The 23681-nt window shown below is 49.0% G+C and overlaps 1 long non-coding RNA gene across 1 annotated transcript; it reads left to right on the forward strand.

Annotated features, from left to right (window-relative positions):
• Positions 1 to 8426: 8426 nt before the first annotated feature.
• LOC139265940 (uncharacterized) lies at positions 8427 to 16868 on the forward strand. Its single transcript, XR_011593661.1, has 2 exons — positions 8427 to 8615; positions 15553 to 16868. It is a non-coding gene; the product is annotated as an uncharacterized lncRNA (long non-coding RNA).
• Positions 16869 to 23681: the final 6813 nt, after the last annotated feature.

The following is a 23681-nucleotide window of genomic DNA, read 5'->3' on the forward strand; positions in this document are numbered from 1 at the left end:
GGCTTTGGGGGTACTGTCAGGAACGAGCGTTCAATTGGGCGCGGAACCTGCTTTGTTCTAATAAGCTGTTGACTCTGTACAACCCCTGTAAGAAATTGTTTTTGACATGTGATGCATCATCCTATGGGGTTGGGTGCGTGTTGCAACAGAGTATTGATGAGGGCCAACTCCAACCTGTGGCTTATGCCTCCAGGTCGTTCTCCCAAGCAGAATGGGGATATGGGATGGTTGAAAAGGAGGCACTCGCATGTGTCTACGGGGTGAAAAAGATGCGCCAGTACCTTTTGGGCAGAAGGTTCGAGTTAGAAATGGACCACAAGCCGTTAACATCCCTGTTGTCAGACAGCAAAGCTGTCAATGCCAATGTGTCAGCTCGCATACAGCAATGGGCTCTCACGCTGGCTACGTGTGACTACACCATACGGCACCAGCCAGGCACCGAACATTGCGCTGACATGCTCAGCAGGCTCCCATTGGCCACCACTGAGGGAGCAGCGGAGCAAAGCGCTGAGATGGTCATGGTCGTTGAAGCCTTTGACAGCACAGGCTCCCCCATCACAGCCCGCCAGATCAAAATGTGGACCAACAGAGATCCCCTCCTATCCTTGATTAAGAAATGTGTCCTGACTGGGGATTGGGCGCATGCACACGGAGCATGCCCCGAGGAGGTCAGACCGTTTCACAGATGGATGGATGAGCTCTCCATCCAAGCCGACTGCCTAATATACGGCAGCCGGGTAGTCATGCCCCAGAAGGGAAGGGAAGCATTCATCAGGGAACTCCACAGCGAGCACCCTGGCATCGTGCTAATGAAGGCCATTGCCCGGTCACATGTATGGTGGCCAGGAATTGACTCAGACCTGGAACACTGTGTTCACAGGTACACAATGTGTGCCCAGCTGGGCAATGCCCCCAGGGAGGCCCCACTCATCCCGTGGCTCTGGCCCACCAGGCCATGGTCACGTATTCACATAGACTACGCGGGCCCGTTCATGGGAAAAATGTTTCTCATTGTTGTTGATGCGTACTCGAAATGGATCGAGTGCATCATTTTGAATTCGTGCACGACATCCACCACTGTGGAGAGCCTGCGTGCGGTCTTTGCAACCCACGGCTTGCCGGACAACCTGGTTAGCGACAACGACCCGTGTTTCACTAGCTATGAATTCCGGGAGTTTATGTCGGGTAATGGCATCAAACATGTCAGGACAGCACCGTTCAAGCCGGCTTCCAATGGCCAGGCGGAACGTGCGGTCCAAATCATTAAAACAGGGTATGCTCCGGATTCAAGGACCCTCCCTTCAATGCCGCCTATCGCGCCTCCTGCTGGCCTATAGGTCCCGACCGCATTCGCTCACGGGAGACCCGCCCGCAGAACTACCCATGAAACGTACACTTAAAACTCGGCTGTCCCTCATTCATCCTGTCCTGTCAGACATTGTTGAGGGCAAGCGCCAGTCCCAAAATGAGTGCCATGACCGTAACTCAAAGGGGCGATGTATAGAAATCGATGACCCTGTATTTGTTCTTAATCACGCTTTGGGGCCCAAGTGGCTTGAGGGTACTGTAATTGGCAAAGAGGGGAATAGGCTCATAGTGGTCAGACGTAACAATGGACAGATATGCCGCAAGCATCTGGACCAAGTAAAAAAAAGGTTCAGCATGGACACTGAGGAACCTGAGGAAGATCATGAGATGCTGCCCACACCACCGCCAGTGAATGAGCAACAAGAACATTCAGCAGCATGCACAGTTCCTGCGGCCAGCCCGGACAAGCCGGAATCACCACAGGTGACAGAGACGCATGCCAAGGTTCAACAACCAGAGCCCCAACTGCGGCGCTCCACGAGAGAGCGTCGACCGCCTGAAAGACTTAATCTTTGACCCTATAAGATGTTGGGGGGGCGGAGGTGATGTCATGTATGTAACCTTCATATGACTGTAACCTTCATAACAACGCTGCATACTGTATACACCTAAGAAATGCACACCTTGACCACAGGTGGTGAACTGTGGGAGACACTCCTCACCTGGTCATCCAGGTATATAAAGAGAGGTCCCACGCAGGGTCATCACTTCTTGGTCCTGTGAATCAAGGTTCAGGTCACAGAGTGACCTTGTCTGCAGAATGTGCCTCGTGTGAATTTATAGTAGTATGTAAGGACATTACAGGACTCACCTTGTGACCCTAGCACCTCCTTCTCCTCTAATAACCTAATTTGTGTTTTGCAGCTCAGCCAGCAGTGCGGCCCCAGGCAAGACCACAGAGGCCAGAAGGTGGGAGCGCGGGGCCAGACTCAGTGGACGATTCTACATCTGCTGCTGAGGAGCTCTGATTCTCGCCTGTCAAACCGCTGGGTCTGTTCTCTAAGGATGAGAACACGGACTTCGAGGAACCTGCATCACCAGGCTCCAGAAGGCATTCCACCCCAAGGCCATCTAGTGCTCCTCCGGCCATTCCCGCCTGCAGTCTGGAGGTACCGGGCCCAAGCACCTCGCCACAGGGCACCCCATTTGTCCCTAGGATGGTGCTGACCCCGCGGAGATTTCGTGAACGTGGCAGGTCTGGTCCACGAGCGCCAGATGAGAGCGGAGAGATGGTTAAGTTGTCCAGGAGAACTTAAACATTGGTGACCAGGTCCTCAGTGCATTGTGGGGCATATCCCGACAGCTGGCCACCATCTCCGGCACCATGACTGAGTATGTTTCATGGATGGCGAAGGCCCTGGAGGCGATAGCCAGGAATACTGCTGGCACAGGCCTCCCAGTGGTCCCGGAGCACGGCACTCCACCCCTAGGTTCTGCACCACCAGTGGCAATGACACATGAGAGGCAGGACCAAGATCCTGCTTCTGGATCCGAGAATGTTCCCACCTCAGCACCACTCGCTCCCGTACCCGTGCAACCACCGCCTCTGCCTTCATCCCCCGCAATGAGGCATCACCTAAGGAGCTCTTCGGCCAGGCGGCATGGAGCGAGGAGGGGAAGGGGTAGAGGTGGGGAGAAGAAGGGGAGGGAGGAAGGACAGTGAGGTGCTTGTCTGCAGGTGATGACTGTGTTATGTCTCCTTCTCGGTGTATGAAATTTGTTGTAATGTATGGGGGCAGGGATCCGCCCTCCTGCTTTGCCTTTGTATTCTGTGTTGCTGGACATGTTGACCATTTGACTGCTGTCAATGGTCGAAAAAGTGGGGTGGTGGTGGTGGTGTGTTTTTCCCCGTGATACTTATGATTTCAGACCAATGGTCGTATAAAACTTTTTTTATTCCACATAATCCTGTCGCGCATTGTCTCAGATAGCTGGACCGTTACACACTGGTGATTCCGTAACATGAAAGGGTTAAATAAAACATAACTTGAATCAACTTAAACTTTAACTGGCACCAAGGTGATGCCCATCATTGATGTCTGAGCTGCACATACACACAGCAGTGTGTCAATTACAGCAACGTTCTTTAAGGCAAATCACTCATTTATGAGGTCTTGATGTAAGAGTCTTGCAGCTATGTAGCCTGTAGCCACCACGGGCCCTTTCCTGCGGTCTGGAGGGGGGGCATGGGCATGGCTGCATAGTTAGCCTGATTGTCTGGTGCTAGGTCAGCATCCAGCCCCTCGTCCTCTTCTTCCTCTCTCTCCTGAGATGGACCATCAGTCCCTTCTGGCAGTTCTTGTCCCCTCCTGATAGTCAGGTTGTGCAACATGGAGCACACAACCATGAATTTAGCTACTTGCTCAGGCTTGTATTGTAGCTCCCCTCCTGAGTACTCCAGGCATCTAAAGCGCTGCTTAAGCAGTTATTGTTTTATGTACCAAATTGCGTGTGTCTCTGTGGCTCTGGTTGTATCGCTTCTCGGCCTCAGTGTGGGTGTCACGCAGTGGGGTCATCAGCCAAGTGGCCATATCGGTTATCACCAAGCATCCAGCATTGTTCTTGTGGCTGACACTTAAACATGTCAGAAACAGCGCTCTCATAGAAACATAGAAACATAGAAAATAGGTGCAGGAGTAGGCCATTCGGCCCTTCTAGCCTGCACCGCCATTCAATGAGTTCATGGCTGAACATTCAACTTCAGTACCCCATTCCTGCTTTCTCGCCATACCCCTTGATCCCCCTAGTAGTAAGGACCTCATCTAACTCCTTTTTGAATATATTTAGTGAATTGGCCTCAACAACTTTCTGTGGTAGAGAATTCCACAGGTTCACCACTCTCTGGGTGAAGAAGTTCCTCCGCATCTCGGTCCTAAATGGCTTACCCCTTATCCTTAGACTGTGACCTCTGGTTCTGGACTTCCCCAACATTGGGAACATTCTTCCTGCATCTAACCTGTCGAACCCCGTCAGAATTTTAAACGTTTCTATGAGGTCCCCTCTCATTCTTCTGAACTCCAGTGAATACAAGCCCAGTTGATCCAGTCTTTCTTGATAGGTCAGTCCTGCCATCCCGGGAATCAGTCTGGTGAACCTTCGCTGCACTCCCTCAATAGCAAGAATGTCCTTCCTCAGGTTAGGAGACCAAAACTGTACACAATACTCCAGGTGTGGCCTCACCAATGCCCTGTACAACTGTAGCAACACCTCCCTGCCCCTGTACTCAAATCCCCTTGCTATGAAGGCCAACATGCCATTTGCTTTCTTAACCGCCTGCTGCACCTGCATGCCAACCTTCAATGACTGATGTACCATGACACCCAGGTCTCTTTGCACCTCCCCTTTTCCTAATCTGTCACCATTCAGATAATAGTCTGTCTCTCTGTTTTTACCACCAAAGTGGATAAACTCACATTTATCCACATTATACTTCATCTGCCATGCATTTGCCCACTCACCTAACCTATCCAAGTCGCTCTGCAGCCTCACAGCATCCTCCTCGCAGCTCACACTGCCACCCAACTTAGTGTCATCCACAAATTTGGAGATACTACATTTAATCCCCTCATCTAAATCATTAATGTACAGTGTAAACAGCTGGGGCCCCAGCACAGAACCTTGCGGTACCCCACTAGTCACTGCCTGCCATTCTGAAAAGTACCCATTTACTCCTACTCTTTGCTTCCTGTATGACAACCAGTTCTCAATCCATGTCAGTACACTACCCCCAATCCCATGTGCTCTAACTTTGCACATCAATCTCTTGTGTGGGACCTTGTCGAACGCCTTCTGAAAGTCCAAATATACCACATCAACTGGTTCTCCCTTATCCACTCTACTGGAAACATCCTCAAAAAATTCCAGAAGATTTGTCAAGCATGATTTCCCTTTCACAAATCCATGCTGACTTGGACCTATCATGTCACTCAGGATGTGAGCCTCATCGAAGCTGCCCGGACATTTGGCATTCATTGCCATTATTATTTGGTTGTGGTCAACAACTAGTTGGACATTCAAGGAGTGAAATCCTTTTCTGTTACGAAAAAGCTCTGGGTCCTAAGAATGTGCCCGCATGGCGATATGAGTGCACTGTATGCTCCCTGCACCCTGGGGAACTTAGCAATGCGGTAGAATGCTCCAGCCCTGTCAATCTGAGCCTCTGTGGTCATGGGGAAGCTAATAAAGTCCATCCTACCCCACGTACAGAGCCTCCCTGACCTGTCTGATGCAGTGATGTGTGGCATGGTGAGACAGAGGGGAAATCTCGACCGTGGTGGCCCAAAAGGAACCGGACGCGTAGAACGACAGTGCCGCGATGACCTTGACCTCGACCGACAGTGATGTCCTGATGGCAGGCTGCATATCTGGCCTGATGAGCTTGCATATTTCAGTGATCACCACCTTGTGGAAATGCAGTCTCTGAAGGCAGGTGTTCTCGGACACGTCGAGATAAGACCTCTTCTCCCTGTAAGTGTGGGGTCTGTATGGTCTCGACCACCTCCTCAGTCTGGCATGTCTTAGATTAGGCACATAATATTGTGCATTAGATGTTGTGCCATTTGCACTCTGCAGCATCTGCGTATTAATCAATGCAGGCTGAGAAATGGCTGTACCATTCCAATGAAAGTATAATAGCGATTGATGAGAAGCAATCATTTCCACCTAAAAGACACCTACAGTAAAACCCAATCACCCACAATCTGCAAAGAAGTCTGTTGAGCTGGTCACTGCACTGAGAAGAACTCCAGAGTCAATCCAAACTCTCCCGAAGTTGAAGCAGCCTTTTCAATAAAGCGACCTGCGATTTGAAAAATGGCGCCCACACCACTGTGATTAGTTCAGAACAGTTCCACTTTTTCAGAGCGGTTTTTTGGGCGAGCGATATTGTGGGTGAGATGTGTGAGGTGATGAAAGTGACGCTGGGCGATATACTGGGCGTTAGTTTTGGCAAGTTTGATCTTTATAACAAAACAAAGTGAGCGGTCGGTATTATTGAATCTCGGCGTTAATTACGTGCCGAAAGTAACGCTGGGCGATATTATGGGCGTTGGTTTCATCCATTTTGATGATTCCGCCCAAAAAACGTGGGCGGCCGGTAATATTTTTTCCCGGCGTTACGTACATGCCGAAAGTAACGCTCGGCGATAAGTCTCCAAAAATGGGCGTCAGTTTCCATTTTGTGGCTAAATGGGTGATATCTGGGCATTACACCTTATTTCAGCAGTAAAATGGATGTTAAGTGGGCATTATGCATGCAAAACTAATGGAAATTCTAGCCCCATGCCTCTGAACCATATAAGAGGGTGGGAATACTACTGCGCTGTAGACCATGAGCTTGATGCTGGGTTTGAGGTCCTGGTCTTCACTCTCTGCCTCAGGCGACCGAAGGCTACACTGGCACACTAAAGGCAGTGTTGGACCTCTTCGTCGATGTCTGCCCTTGTTGACAGTAGGCTCGCGATGTGTGGAAAATGGTTCACATTGTCCAAGGCCTCATCGTGGATTTTGATAACCGGGAGGCAGTGCTATGTGTCGGGGGCAGATTGGAAGAGGACCTTTGTCTTACAGATGTTTAGTGTAAGGCACATGCTCTCGTACATCTCGGTGAAGATGTTGACGATGGCTTGTGTTGTGTATCTGTAAAGCATGCACTCCCATGTTCCGCCACCAGGAAGTGCATCCCCTGAAGTCCCAAGGGATCCCAGCATCACTTGGGAGCACTGTATATAAGTCGGCCCCTAAGGCCTGTTACTCACTCTGGAGTGTCTTAATAAAGACTGAGGTCACTGTTAGTTTAACCTCCCTGTGTGCAGTCTCATCTGTGTTAGGAACACAACAACTGGCGACGAGTACACAAATCCAACGCAAAGATGCAGCAAATTGTGGGCATCCTGGAGAAGTTCTCAGAGGGTGAGGACTGGGAAGTCTATGTCGAACAGTTAGACCAACATTTTGTAGCCAACGAGCTGGACGGAGAAGGAAGCGCTGCAAAAAGGAGAGCGGTCCTCCTCACGGTCTGTGGGGCACCGACCTACAGCCTCATGAAGAATCTTCTGGTTCTGGTGAAATTCACAGATAAGTCGTATGAGGAGCTGTGTACACTGGTTCGGGAGCATCTTAACCCGAGGGAGAGCGTGCTGATGGCGAGGTATCGGTTCTATACGTACCAGCGATCTGAAGGTCAGGAAGTGGCGAGCTACGTCGCCGAGCTAAGGCAACTTGCAGGACAATGTGAGTTTGATGGCTACCTGAAGCAAATGCTCAGAGACTTTTTTGTACTGGGCATTGGCCACGAGACCATCCTACGAAAACTTTTGACTGTAGAGACACTGACCCTCAGTAAGGCCATTGCGATAGCACAGGCATTTATGTCCACCAGTGATAACACCAAACAAATCTCTCAGCACACAAGTGCTAGCAATGTTCATAAATTAACCGGAACTGTGTTTGCGAGCAGAAATGTACAGGGCAGAAACCACAAGTCTGCAACTGCCAGCAGGCCTCAGGTGACCCAGATGACAGAGTCCGCAACAAAGGATGACTGCAAGGCAATTCACACCTCGTTGGCATTGTGGAGGCTTCCATTCAGCCTATTCATGCCTGTAAGAGAAAATTTGGCATTAGGGATACAAGCAAGTCAAGGGTTAAAATGTCAGTTTCTGCCGGGTCCCATAAAGGGGATAAAGGCCGTTTCTTCTGGCCTTGTACATTCCAGTACCAAGGCTCCAGAAGGTACTGGGATACCAGATAGCATTCCAACAAGACGTGCATATGAGAGAGCCTAAACAGACCACTGATAAGGCCTTGTAAAGGGCCTGAGATAGACTTCATGGCACCAAAGGAGATTAACAAATTCTAACCTAATGAAGTCATTCTAGTTACGGCCTAAGGTGGTCACGAGATCTTGGCCTGTCAATCCGAAGTAGCACTGATAAGGTAGTCCAATTAGAGATTTAGGGAGGTTATACCAGGGAACGGAGGGGTTTTTGAAATGTATAAAAGTTGTATGATTGTGCTGCTCGAGGAGCATCTCCACTCACAGGCGGCTGTGATGAGAGGTCTTCCTTGACATTCGTAATAAAAGATCGTTATACCTTGCCATCCGTCTCTGTCTGCTAACTCCGAGGGTTGGGGCAAGCGTTGACCCTTTATATCAAAGGGAAGAGAAGCCTTCCCAAATTCCCCTTCAATTGGCGCTGCGAGCAGGATACAGACTTCCTGAACGGAACAATGACCCAGCTGTTGGGGTGAGTATGTTTTAATTTACCACCTTCAAGTTAGAGCTGTGGCATTGTAAACTGCAAGGGAAGGATATCTGTACAAAGAACCATCTGTAGCAAGTCCCGGAGGGGCGGAGGCAGAGGACAAGGATGATCTAGGGGTGGAAGAAGAAGGGGGTCAAAGGTATACCCTAAGACGCGCGCGTGGAGGTAGCGCAACAATGCGAAGGTACGACGCAAAGGCAGATATAGGGAAAGGTCTATTGACCCAAAGCGGTACGAGCGCACGGTGCCGGGACGAGATATATTGAGGACATAGAGATGACGTCCCCGCAGAGACGAGACATATTGACTCAAAGAGTTGCAGTACAAGTGTACAGCGCCGAGGAGAGACATATAGACAATGTCCTGCATACCAAACACGAATTGAAGGGAGTACCCAAGACCCTCATAACCTCCCGAAGAAGATAATTCGGCAAGTAAAAGGACAGATGAAACTGGAGAGGGAATGGGGATCCAGGCCATTAAACAAAGGAAGAAGGGTGAGTGTAGCTGGGGACCCGAAGGGTCTCTATTAAATTTACTGGGTAACAAATATACAACCTTAACGGAAGGAATGAAACGGAAAGGGTGGCAGCCTACGGATGCCCCTGATAGGCAGAAAAAATGGTGGGATAGTCAGACCAAAAACAAGGTTAGAATGGCCCTCACCTGCTACTGGGAACTGGTAATGGAAATAGATACCCATGTCGAATTGATTCAGAAATTAAACACGAAAATAGCAACATTAGAAAGGGCTGTACAGGAGAACGGTAAACCCCTACAGTGTGCATCAGCAACACCCGCCCCGATGTATCCCCCCCTGGAGGAGATACCGGTAGGAGAGCCTCAAGATGATGGGACCCAGGGAGAGCCACCGGCATACAACGAATACATACAGGCAGCTCCCGTACACACCAATACCACCCCTGCACACGGGGAGCAACCCGCTCACGTCACTATACAAGAAGTCCCCCTCATCCCACATGAGAGACAGACACTACTAAAAGATTTACCCAGCCCCCAAACCCAATAGCAGAAATACAGAGTTCTGGCAAAAGGTTGAGGAAATGTTTGATGCACATAATTTAACCTTCGGTGACATACACAGTTTGGTAAAGGCCAAAACCGGTAATGCAAATTGGCAGAGAGCTACCCGAGGCGTGCAAAGCGGCGACTGGATGACGGCAGGGAACCGGACCAAGGCACAGCGGATACAAGACCTCAAACACGGGATGGATGAATGTTGGGGACCTATAAGAACTAATTGGAGCAAGATATTAAAGATAACCCAAAAACCAAATGAAACTGTAGGAGAGTATGGAGAGCGGAAATGGCTCGAGAAAGGACCACTCCGATGTCAACAACCCCGAGAAAGAGGACGCGGCATTCTTAGAGATGTTTAAGGATGGGCTGGGAGAGGCGCATCAAAAAATAATTAAACTGGGATTCAAGATAGGGGATGATTATGATGAGGTCTTAGAATGGGTACAGAACGTAGAGGAGCTAAAGGCCGAGCAGAAAGAGAGAGTGTCCAAGATAGTGGCGGCAGCATTAGTTACAGGAGATAAGGAAGAGGAGGGGGACCTCCGCGCCGCCCCCTTGACGTGTTACACATGTCATCAGGACGGGCATTTTAGCAGAGAATGCCCGCAAAAGGAGGTTGGGAGAGGGACGAATAGACCCAGGTGCCTTAATTGCAACAAACCGGGACACATAGCAAAAAGATGCTGGGCACCGGCAGGGGGGGGCAGCAGGAAAGGGTCCCCAGCAAACTAGGCAACAAACCCCCCAAACCGGGAAACAAACAGGGACACCCATTACCCATGAGGAACTGGTGGACATCCTCCAGCAAACAACATTGCCCCCGCCAGAGTCACCCTCGAATGAGGAGCTCCTCAACCTACTCAAACTGGCTAGTGGTGGTCGCTAGGGGTTACTGGCCCCCGAAGGAAGGTTGGAACGGCCAACGTTAGATCCCCGTATGTTTATTAGTGCAGTGTTAGGGGGCCGGCAGTGCAACATGCTAGTAGACACGGGAGCGTCGGTATCCATAACCAACCGAGACCTCCCCCTTACTAGAACCACGGTCAATAACCAAAGGATAGGGGGGGGGATTTAAAAAAGCAACATTGAGTGAAGTAGTACTTTTAGAGATACAGGGCATAATGATACCCACCCAATTTTGGTGCTGCCCTAACCCAGAAGGCACCATACTAGGGATAGGTACGTTGAGGGGAGTAGGGTCATTTATAGACCCCCAGCGTAATCGGATTATATGGGGAGAAAAACATCGGACCGAACAGAAGTTCGATTGCCCGGGGCATCAGCAGCAGCGAGTAGCAAGGATTGTCCCAATACAGCCCGAGTGGGAAACAAAGGGCGTGTGGGGCAGTGTATAACGACTATACTCGGTTCTGTGGGCACAGCATAAACAAGATTGTGGGCTGGCCCGAATGGAACCGGTCAATATTCCCGGGCGGAGCATAAGGCCCATAAACAATACCATTTAAAACCCAAGGCTGATGCAGCTGTCCACCAAATAGTGCAAGAGTTAGAAGCACAAGGAGTGGTAAAGCAAGTAGCAGCCACCACTAATTCACCGGTGTGGCCTGTGAAGAAACCTGACGGGATTTATAGGTTCACCGTTGATTATATCGCCTTGAACAAGGTCACCCCGAGGGAATACCCGATTGTGGCGAGCCCTTCCACTGTGTTCAACGGCCTGAACCCAGAACATAAAATCTTCACGGTACTTGACATAGCAAATGGGTTCTGGGCCATACCTTTAGAGGAGGATTCACAGAAGAAGTTTGCTTTCACTATAAAGGGGAGACAATATACTTGGACCAGGGTGCCCCAGGAGTTTCACAATAGCCCGGGAATATTTCACCGGGCATTGTCAGGGATCTTGGAACCCCTGGACTTTGGGGAAGGAAGCACTGTACTACAATACGTGGATGACATTCTTATCGCCTCGGGTACTGAGGCGCAACACCTGGTGGCCCTAACTACAGTATTAGGGGCCTTACAGCGCTCAGGGTTGAAGGTGAACCCTAGGAAAGCCCAGATCGAAAGAAAGGAGGTTACATATTTGGGATACGTAGTATCCCAAAGGAATAGACAGATGCCCGCCGATAGGAAGGAGGTGATTAGAACTATGCCAAGACCAAGGACGGTGAGAGGGGTCCGACAGATATTGGGGTTATTTAATTATTGCCGGAATTTTATCCCAGAATATGCAGAGATGGCCCAGCCGATGCAGGACCTAGTGAAAGGAGGTAAACCCTCCCAGGAGCCTGTAGACTGGGGCCGCCCCCAGGAGGCGGCATTCACACAGCTTAAACACGCCCTTATGAGCACACCCGCCTTGGGGTTGCCGGATCAGAATAGGCCCTTCCACCTGTATATGTACAATAGTGAGACCCACTACAATGCAGTGGTAACCCAGGAACACAGGGATAGACAAAGACCTGTCACATACTACTCCACGAAACAAGGAGCGATGGCCGCAGGGCTATCCCGATGTGTCGCAACTCTTGATTGTGCGGCATGGGCCGTGAGGGCTAGCGAGCCGATAGTGATGACTGGGCAGATTATCCTGCATACACCGCATACCCTCGTGGAGTTGCTTAACATCGGGAGGCTTAGAACTATATCCGACGCACGACGCGGCAATTGGGAAGCAATGCTTTTGCCCTCAAATAGCGCCTTGACTATAATAAAGGATAGCGGGAATAATCCCGCAGGATGGATAGTCACCGAAGGCAAAGAGCACCAGTGTGACCCCACGGGAAGTGAGGGGGAAGGGAGCCAGATTAGGGAAACCCCACTTGAAAGGGCAGATATGGATCTTCATGTGGATGGATCCCGTCGATATGTAAACGGAACCCCACAGACAGGATGGGCAGTCGTGGACAGCAATGGACAAGACAGGGGAAAGGGTTCTCTAGAGGGAAACCTATCGGCTCAGGTAGCGGAATTGGTAGCCCTCACCAAAGCATTGAAATTAGCAGCAGGGAAAAGGGTCAACATATACACTGATAGCCGGTATGCCTTCAGAGTGGTGCACGACTACATGACTGCTTGGAAGAGGCGTGGGGGAGGGAACCTATTAGGCACGAAGAGAAGTCAAGGAATTGGTAGAAGCTTCCCTCCTCCCTCAGGAATGTGCAGTAATAAAAATTAAAGCGCACTCGAAAATCACAGACAGGCATCAGCAGGGAAATGCCTGGGCAGAGGAAGCTGCCAGACAGGCAGCTGAATTAGATATGACTAGTAACGCCCCGATCGGCTCATGTACCACCCAAACGGAAGAAATAAATATACTCAAAGTACAGGGAGAATCCACGCCGCAAGAAATAGAAGGGTGGGAACAGAACGGAGCAAGTGGGGGGGGGGGGGGGGCGCGGATGGAGTGTGGAGGAAAAATGACAACGTGGTGGCCCCGGAATGTATCCGACAGAATCTATTGGGCCCCTACCATGAGTACACCCACACTGGTAGGACCGGCATGATAAACTCCATGTCACGATGTTGGTGGTGGAAAGGAATGGGGAAAGACATAAAAAGCTATTGTAGGAGGTGTATAACCTGCGCAAAACATAACCCGGGAAACAAGATAAAGGTCCGTCTGGGACACCAACCTCATCCAAAGGGACCCTAGGAAGCCTTACAAATAGATTTTACTGGGCCATTGCCCAGCCAGAGGGGAAAAATGTACTGTCTGGTAATAATAGATCAATTTACAAAATGGGTAGAAGCCTTTGCTACTAAGAATTGCACCGCCGATACAGTGGCTAAAGTCCTGGCCGGGGAATAATACCCAGGTGGGGAATGCCACTGCAGTTGGACTCAGACCAGGGTACACATTTTACGGGAAAAATCATGAAGCAAACCTGCGCCCTGCTAGGCATTAAACAAAAATTCCACATCCCGTACCACCTGGAGTCTTCCGGATTGATAGAGTGGATGAATAGGACCCTAAAAGTTGCACTAGCCAAAGCAATTGAGGAGACCGGGAAGGGATGGGTGGAGTTACTCCCACGAATCCTAATGAAATTAAGAGCTACCCCGAGCCGAACTACCAGACTGACCCCCTTTGAACTAATGACAGGAAGAGCCAGAAGTACTAGTAACTGGAAATGAGGACGTAGGACCTTACAAGGACAAGTTACGAAGGCTCGTGATGGAGCTCTGTAAACAATTACATGGATTACAAGCACAAGCTAGAGACCAATAAACCATTAAAGATTTAGAAAGGGACACGAAGGAACAAAGGGTTCAGGTACCCCACATAGGGAGCTAGGTCATGGTAAAGTTAAACCCTGAAAGACCCAGATTCTCACCAAAATGGACAGGACCCCACCGAGTGATCATACATGCGCTTGCATAGATATGGGGGGTATTGGTAAATGGAAACACTGGACCCAGTTGAAACGATTTGGATCCTAACCGACCAGTGGACACCGGAAACATTGTGTTTTATAGGATCCTATTCCTCCATGGAGCCGGGACGTCCTCTGATGAAGGAAACCACAGATCTCAAGGCCTATACTATAAGACGTCTGAAACCATTAACTGTGATTCCGATTCGAGAGCCTTAGTGGTGGTAGCTGGTACAACAGTAGATTTAAATTGTAGCGTTGGACTAACGGGAATAACTCAACTCAATATGGATCTTAATCGACATTGAAGGTGGACCAATAACAAGGGCCTAACAGTAGTAGTAAACGAGACCACGGTGTGCTTCGTGTTAGAGGAGGAACGGGGAAGTTGCACTCATAGGGAATGGGTACAAATAAGGTGCACGCCTGTCTTTGCCCAATTCTCAAGGAGGCCTCAACCAGGGGATACCAAGTGGAGAATGTGCCCGGCCTTCCCGTGCTTGGGCACGGATCAGTGGTGTTAGGACATTCGGGTCCAGAATAGATCCACCACCGCTGCTCTGACAACCACTCTGGGGACAACAACTCTTTACAGCACCACCTCGCACCCCCCTCCCACATGCCCGTCCATAAAGACGGGAGCCACAGGGGGACTAGTAATAAAGGAATCAAGGGAGCGGATACATTTTGGGGTGCGTTAACGCCTACTTACGGTGGTCCTAAATCTCACGGATATCATCCTTCCTAGATTCTGTGGGAATGAGACTATAAGTTTGTACTGGAACCTGACTCAGCAAATCCTCGAAGGCCTGGAATCCACTACCCTGACATTTAATATCAGAAAGGGAATAGAACAAGGTCGAACGAAAAGGGGTATACTAGAAACACTGGGCAAGGGTTACGCTGCGAGGCTTGCAACAGTGAATACTATAGACCTGTATGCATAGACGACTGGATCAATACCTTGACGCAGATTTCAAGGGGTTTATTGGGAAGGGACATAGATAACCAAGCCCTACAAGCATGGAGATGGCGCGGAAGAGGAACTGTTACAGGTGGCCCATACATTGCAGAAGCATGCCAAGACAATAAATTTGATCCACGCAATGGGGAACGACATAAGTAAACGATTACAAGCTGAGATAGTTTGCTCTGGGTATGGGGCCTGGATACTAAGTGAGGTACAACATAACTTGGAGCAACTCCAGAATGGGGACATACCAGATTGGATCCCGAACAGCATACTCAACAGTTGGACTCTAGATAAAAAATTGAATAACACGTGCGAGGTACGAAGGAATAGTCACACATGGGTGCCAAAATTCAGATGTATTACTGGGCGGGTGAATATGATTGGATTTGTGTTATCCATACGACAGGGAGACCCCTTATACCAGATCGATAATATCGGTGAAGTAAGAAACCAAACTCGGTTGCGTTACCATCAGCCTGCCAGACGGGTGATTAAAATGAACAATAGTACGAAAGGCATTGACATAACCGACTGCTATAAAAATAACCAAGTGATTTTTGTCGAGGTATGCCACGAAGGACGAATGATAATTGCGGATTCCACCAGATAAACGGATGTATGCTGAGTATCACTCCTCTCGAACACGACCTTGAAATCTTCGTTGCCCCGCAAAGAAACGGAGAGTGGTGCGTGAGCACGGGGGCAGCCAACCTGACGATTAAGACCAGGGGAGGAGTGCCCTCATTAGCCCTAACTTCTGTTTCAGACACAAGGGTGAAATAGACATAAATGGATATCACATACATCCCGAGACAACGGAAATCATCCACGGAACAGTCACGGATACCCTCCAAGAGGGGTACAAGGAGGCGGTATGGGAACCGCAAGGCAAACAGATACCTGAATTAAGTGAGGAACCATTACATTTGACGCAAGGAATCCAGAATCAAAGACGACAGTATATCCGGCTGATGGAAGAAATAGACAATCTACAGAGAGACACTAACGCAATGCTGGCAGACCAGCCCTGGTACTCAAAACTGTGGAACATTGGACTTAATATTCAGATTTACCCATGGATAAGAATAATATCACATGTACTTGTAGTAATACAGGGCCTGGTTCTGATGGTCATGATAGGATTAATATGTGCACGAATTAAACAGGCCAAACGACACGGTAGAGCACGCGTTATGATTAAGACTATAAGGGATGAAAATTTAAGCAGTCCTGCAGGAAGGACTTGCCTTATATAGCTCTGCGGGAGAGGTCTCAGGAGGTCCCGAAGTTTGGGAGATGGCCACCCAGGTGAACGGACCTATCTGGAACTCGTCCACAGGGAGATAATTATCGGGGAATGTGGCTCGCTTGGCATATAGCCAAGGGCCAAAAGGGGGGAATATTGTAAGAGAAAATTTGGCATTACGGATACAAGCAAGTCAAGGGTTAAAGTGTTAGTTTCTGTAGGATCCCATAAAGGGGATAAAGGCCGTTTCTTCTGGCCTTGCACATTCCAGTACCAAGGCTCTAGAAGGTACTGATTTGGGTTGGGATACCAGATAGCATTCCAACAAGACGTGCATATGAGAGAGCCTAAACAGACCACTGATAAGACCTTGTAAAGAGGCCCGAGATAGACTTCATGGCACCAAAGGAGATTAACAAATTCTAACCTAATGAAGTCATTCTAGTTACGGCTTAAGGTGGTCACGAAATCTTGGCCTGTGAATCCGAAGTAGCACTGATAAGGTAGTCCAATTAGAGGTTTTTGAAATGTATAAAAGTTGTATGATTGTGCTGTTCGGGGAGCATCTCCACTCACAGGCAGCTGTGATGAGAGATGTTCCTGGACATTCGTAATAAAAGATCATCATACCTTGCCATCCGTCTCTGTTTGCTAACTCCGAGGACTGTTATGTGGGTTGGGGCGAGCGTCGATCCTTTATATCAGAAGAGAAGCCTTCCCAAATCCCCCTTCAATGCCGCTTCAAAGAGTATGTTTGCAAGAGCTGTGGAACAATGGGGCACCTCCAACAAGCTTGCAGATGAGCTGCAAGATCTGCAAAACCTGCTAACCACCACGTGGCAGAGGAAGATCGATCCATGGTGGACCAAAGCAATTTCGAGCCTCAGAGAGAGGAGGCAGATGCTGTAGTACACGGGGTGCACACATTTTCAACGAAATGTCCACCTATAATGCCAAACGTAAAATTGAATGGCGTATCCGTAGCCATGGAACTTGACACTGGCGCTAGCCAATCCATCATGAGTAAAAAGATGTTTGAGAGACTGTGGTGCAACAAGGCATTCAGACCAGCCCTGAGCCCCATCCACACGAAACTGAGAACGTACACCAAAGATCTTATCACTGTCCTGGGCAGCGCCATGGTCAAGGTCACCTACGAGGGCACAGTGCACGAACTGCCACTCTGGATTGTCCCGGGCGATGGCCCCACACTGCTTGGAAGGAGCTGGCTGGACAAAATCCGCTGGAACTGGGATGACATCCGAGTACTATCACATGTCGATGAGGCCTCATGTACTCAGGTTCTTAATAAATTTCCTTCCCTTTTTGAGCCAGGCATTGGAAACTTTTCCGGGGCGAAGGTGCGGATCCACTTGGTCCCAGAGGCATGACCCATTCACCACAAGGCGTGAGCGGTACCTCACATGATGAGGGAGAGAGTGGAAATCGAGCTGGACAGGTTGCAACACGAGGGCATCATCTCCCCAGTGGAATTCAGCGAGTGGGCCAGCCCGATTGTTCAAGTATTCAAAAGTGATGGCACGGTCAGGATTTGCGGCGATTATAAAGTAACTATTAATCGTTTCTCGCTACAGGGCCAATACCCGCTACCTAAGGCAGACGACCTATTTGCGACACTGGCAGAAGGCAAGACGTTCACCAAGCTCGACCTGACTTTGGCCTACATGACGCAGGAGCTGGAGGAGTCTTCGAAGGGCCTCACCTGCATCAACACACACAAGGGACTGTTCATCTACAACAGATGCCTGTTTGGAATTCGGTCGGCCGCAGTGATCTTCCAGAGAAACATGGAGAGCCTACTCAAGTTGGTGATTTTTCAGGATGACATATTGGTCACGGATCGGGACACCGTCAAGCACCTACAAAACCTGGAGGAGATCCTCCAGCATCTGGATCGTGTAGGGCTGCGGCTGAAGAGGTCGAAATGCATCTTCATGGCAACAGAAGTGGAGTTTTTGGGGAGAAAGATCGCGGCGGACGGCATTCGGCCCACAGACGCCAAGACACAGGCTATCAGGAACGTGCCCAGGCCACAGAACATCACGGAGCTGCGGTCATTCCTGGGACTCCTCAACTATTTTGGTAACTTTCTACCGAGGTTAAGCACCCTCTTAGAACCCACTACATGTGTTATTGCGTAAAGGTGAGAACTGGGTATGAGAAAGTCAGAAACATTTTATGCTCCAACAAGCTGCTTGTATTGTATAACCCGTGTAAAAGACTCGTGCTAGCATGAGATGCGTCGTCGTACAGAGTCGGGTGTGTATTACAACAAGCTAACATTGCGGGGAAGTTGCAACCTGTCACCTATGCTTCCAGGAGCTTGTCTAAGGCCGAGAGGGCCGACATCATGATTGAGAAAGAGGCATTAGCGTGTGTGTTCAGGGTAAAGTGAATGCATCAGTACCTGTTTGGCCTCAAATTTGAGCTGGAAACGATTCACAAGCCCCTCATATCCCTGTTCGCTGAAAACAAGAGAATAAATCCGAATGCCTCAGCCACATACAAAGGTAGGCACTCGCGTTGTCATCGTATAACTATACCATCCGTCACAGGCCAGGCACCGAGAACTGTGCGGATGCTCACAGTCAGCTACCATTGCGTGGCCTGCAAACTTGTTGATGGTGGCGCAGCCCGCAGACTTGTTGATGGTCATGGAAGCGTTTGAAAATGATAAATCACCTGTCACGGCCCACCAGATTAGGACTTGGACCAGCCAAGATCCTCTGCTGTCCCTGTAAAAAAACTGTGTACTGCATGGGAGCTGGGCCAGCATCCCCGTTGAAATGCAAGAGCTAATCAAGCCGCCGGTGAGGAGGCGAGAGTCCGGGGTCGGAGGCCAAAAAAAGGGCCGCGAGATCAGCAGTCGGGCAGCGTCGGAGAGGCCAGCCACTGCAGCTGCAGGGAGAAGGCAATAAAGAAGTAGAAAGAAAGCGAAAGGTGACGTCACAGCCAAGGGGGTAAGTGATTGACTGGTGATTGGAAAGTAGCTTTTCTTTTTCTTTCTTTATCAGCAAGTAACATTTAGCATTGTTGTTGCCAAATTAAGTTTATCTAAGGGTTAAGTCATGGCAGGAGAGTTCGGACACGTGTTATGCTTCTCCTGTACTATGTGGGAACTCAGGGACGCTTCCAGTGTCCCTGACGACTACGTGTGCGGGAAGTGTATCCGCCTGCAGATCCTGACAGACCGCATTGCGGACTAGAGCTGTGGGTGGATTCACTCTGGAGCATCCATGATGCTGAGAATGATGTGAATCGCATGTTTAGCGAGTTGGTCTCACCGGAGGTAAAGGGTACACAGCCAGATAGAAAATGGGTGACCAACAGGAAGAGCAGTGCAAGGAAGTTAGTGCAGGGGTCCCCTGCGGTCATCCCCTTGCAAAACAGATACACCACTTTGGGTATTGTTGAGGGGGATGACTCATCAGGGGAGGGCAACAGCAGCCAAGTTCATGGCACCATGGCTGGCTTTGCTGCACAGGAGGGCAGGAAAAAGAGTGGGAGAGCTATAGTGATAGGGGATTCGATTGTAAGGGGAATAGATAGGCGTTTCTGCGGCCGCAACCGAGACTCCAGGATGGTATGTTGCCTCCCTGGTGCAAATGATACTTAAAAATTTGACGGTGAATAGGCAATGGCAAACATTTATAGATCACATGGATGAACTTCAACAGTTGTACATCCCTGTCTGGAGTAAAAATAAAACAGGGAAGGTGGCTCAACCGTGGCTAACAAGGGAAATTAATGATAGTGTTAGATCCAAGAAGAGGCATATAAATTGGCCAGAAAAAGCAGCAAACCTGAGGACTGGGAGAAATTTAGAATTCAGCAGAGGAGGACAAAGGGTTTAATTAGGAGGGGGGAAATAGAGTATGAGAGGAAGCTTGCCGAGAACATAAAAACTGACTGCTAAAGCTTCTATAGATATGTGAAGAGAAAAAGATCAGTGAAGACAAATGTAGGTCCCTTGCAGTTGGACTCAGGTGAATTAATAATGGGGAACAAAGAAATGGCAGACCAATTGAATAAATACTTTGGTTCTGTCTTCACGAAGGAAGACACAAATGACATTCCGGATATACTAGAGGACCGAAGGTCTAGTGAGAAGGAGGAATTGAAGGATATCCTTATTCGGCAGGAAATTGTGTTGGGGAAATTGATGGGATTGAAGACCGATAAATCCCTGGGGCCTGATTGTCTGCATCCCAGAGTACTTAAGGAGGTGGCCCTAGAAATAGTGGATGCATTGGTGATCATTTTCCAATAGTCTATCGACTCTGGATCAGTTCCTATGGACTGGAGGGTAGCTAATATAACATCACTTTTTAAAAAAGGAGGGAGAGAAAATGGGGAATTATAGACCGATTAGCCTGACATCGGTGGTGGGGAAAATGTTGGAATCAATTATTAAGGATGAAATAGCAGCGCATTTTGAAAGTAGTGACAGGATCGGTCCAAGTCAGCATGGATTTATGAAAGGGAAATCATGGTTGACCAATCTTCTGGAATTTTTTGAGGATGTAACTAATAGAGTGGACAAGGGAGAACCAGTGGATGTGGTGTATTTGGACTTTCAAAATGCCTTTGACAAGGTCCCACATAAGAGATTGGTGTGCAAGATCAAGGGACATGGTATTGGGGTATTGTACTGGCGTAGATAGAGAATTGGTTGGCAGGAAGGAAGCAGAGAGTCGCGATAAACGGGTCCTTTTCGGAATGGGAGGCAGTGACTAGTGGAGTACCACAGGGCTCAGTGCTGGGACCCCAGCTCTTTACAATATACATTAATGATTTGGATGAAGGAACTGCATGTAATATCTCCAAGTTTGCAGATGACACTAAACTGGGTGGCGTTGTGAACTGTGAGGAGGATGCTCAGAGGCTGCAGGGTGATTTGGAAAGGTTAGGTGAGTGGGAAAATGCATGGCAGATGCAGTATAATGTGGATAAATGTGAGGTTATCCACTTTGGTGGCAAAAACACGAAGGCAGAATATTATCTGAATGGTGGCCGATTAGGAAAAGGGGAGGTGCAACGAGACCTGGGTGTCATGGTTCATCAGTCATTGAAAGTTGGCATGCAGGTACAGCAGGCAGTGAAGAAGGCAAATGGTATGTTGGCCTTCATAGCTAGGGGATTTGAGTATAGGAGCAGGGAGGTCTTACTGCAATTGTACAGGGCCTTGGTGAGGCCTCACCTGGAATATTGTGTTCAGTTTTGGTCTCCTAATCTGAGGAAGCATGTTCTTGCTATTGAGGGAGTGCAGCGAAGGTTCACCAGACTGATTCCCAGGATGGCTGGACTGACATATGAGGAGAGACTGGATCAACTAGGCCTTTATACACTGGAGTTTAGAAGGATGAGAGGGGATCTCATAGAAACGTGTACGATTCTGACGGGACGGGACAGGTTAGATGCGGGAAGAATGTTCCCGATGTTGGGGAAGTCCAGAACCAGGGGACACAATCTTAGGATAAGGAGTAGGCCATTTAGGACTGAGATGAGGAGAAAATTCTTCACACAGAGAGTTGTTAACCTGTGGAATTCCCTGCCGCAGAGAGTCGTTGATGCCAGTTCATTGATATAGTCAAGAGGAAATTAGATATGGCCTTTACGGCTAAAGGGATCAAGAGGTATGGAGAGTAAGCGAGAAAGGGGTACTGAGGTGAATGACCAGCCATGATCATATTGAATGGTGGTGCATGCTCGAAGGGCCGAATGGCCTACTCTTGCAGCTATTTTCGATGTTTTTATGTTTCTATGTATAAAAGCAGGGAAATCTTGCTGCAGTTATACAGGGTATTGGTGAGGCCACACCTGGAATATTGCATACAGTTTTGGTTTCCATATTTACGAAAGGATATACTTGCTTTGGAGGCAGTTCAGAGAAGGTTCACTAGGTTAATTCCGGAGATGAGGGAGTTGATTTATGAGGAAAGGTTGAGTAGGTTGGGCCTCTACTCATTGGAATTCAGAAGAATGAGAGGTGATCTTATTGAAACATATAAGATTATGAGGGGGCTTGACAAGCTGGATGCAGGGAGGATGTTTCCACTGATAGGGGAGACTAGAAGCGGGGGAATAATCTTAGAATAAGGGGCCGCCCATTTAAAATTTGGATGAGGAGGAATTTCTTCTCTCAAAGAGTTGTAAATCTGTGGAATTCGCTGCCTCAGAGAGCTGTGGAAGCTGGGTCATTAAATAAATTTAAATCAGAGATAGATAGTTTCTTAACCGATAAGGATATAAGGGGTTATTGGGAGCAGGCAGGGAAGTGGACCTGAGTCCATGATCGGATCAGCCATGATCATATTAAATGGTCAAGCAGGCTCGAGGGGCCGTATGGCCTACTCCTACTCCTATTTCTTATGTTCTTATGTTCTTATCATCATAGGCAGTCCCTCAAAATCGAGAAAGACTTGCTTCCACTCTAAAAGTGAGTTTTCAGATGACTGTACAGTCCAATACGGGAATTACAATCTCTGTCACAGGTGGGGCAGAGAGTGGTTGAAGTAAAGGGTGGGTGGGTAGTCTGGTTTTCCGCACGCTCCTTCCGCTGTCTGCGTTTGGTTTCTGCATGCTCTCGGTGACGAGACTCGAGGTGCTCAGCACCCTCCCGGATGATCTTCCTCCACTTGGGCCAGGGATTCCCAGGTGCCAGTGGGGATGTTGAACTTTATCAAGGAGGCTTTGAGGGCATTCTTGAAATGTTTCCTCTGCCCACCTCAGGCTCGTTTGCCATGTAGGAGTTCCGAGTAGTGCGCTTGCTTTGGGAGTCTCATATCGGGCATGTGGATGATGTGGCCCGCCCAACAGAGCTAGTCGAGTGTGGTCAGTGCTTCGATGCTGGGGATGTTGGCCTGATCAAGAACACTGACGTTGGTACGTCTATCCTCCCAGTGGATTTGCAGGATCTTGCGGAGGCAGTGCTGGTGGTATTTCTCCAGCACTTTGAGGTGTCTACTGTATATGGTCCAAATCTCTGAGCCATATAGGAGGGCGTGTATCACTACTGCCATGTAGACCATAAGCTTGGTGCTAGATTTGAGGTCCTGGTCTTCGAACACTCTTCCTTAGGTGACCGAAGGCTGCGCTGGCACACTAGAGGCAGTATTGGACCTCGTCATCGATGTCTGCCCTTACTGATGGTAGGCTCCCGAGGTATGGAAAATGGTCCACGTTGTCCAAGGCCACGCCATTGAATTTGATGACTGGAGGGCAGTGCTGTGAGGTGGGGTCAGGTTGGTGGAGGACCTTTGTCTTATGAATGTTTAGTGTAAGGCCCATGCTTTCGTACGCCTCGGTGAAGATGCAAGGTGGCATTGGCTTTACAACAAAACTACTGTAAATTGGGTATTAAGATCCAAACTGTTGCTGAAGTGGAATGAGATTGCCTCCTCCAGGAAGTTGGGCAAGTTCAGTCT

This window comes from Pristiophorus japonicus, chromosome 6 (assembly GCF_044704955.1).
Source record: "Pristiophorus japonicus isolate sPriJap1 chromosome 6, sPriJap1.hap1, whole genome shotgun sequence".
NCBI classification, from domain to species: domain Eukaryota; kingdom Metazoa; phylum Chordata; class Chondrichthyes; family Pristiophoridae; genus Pristiophorus; species Pristiophorus japonicus.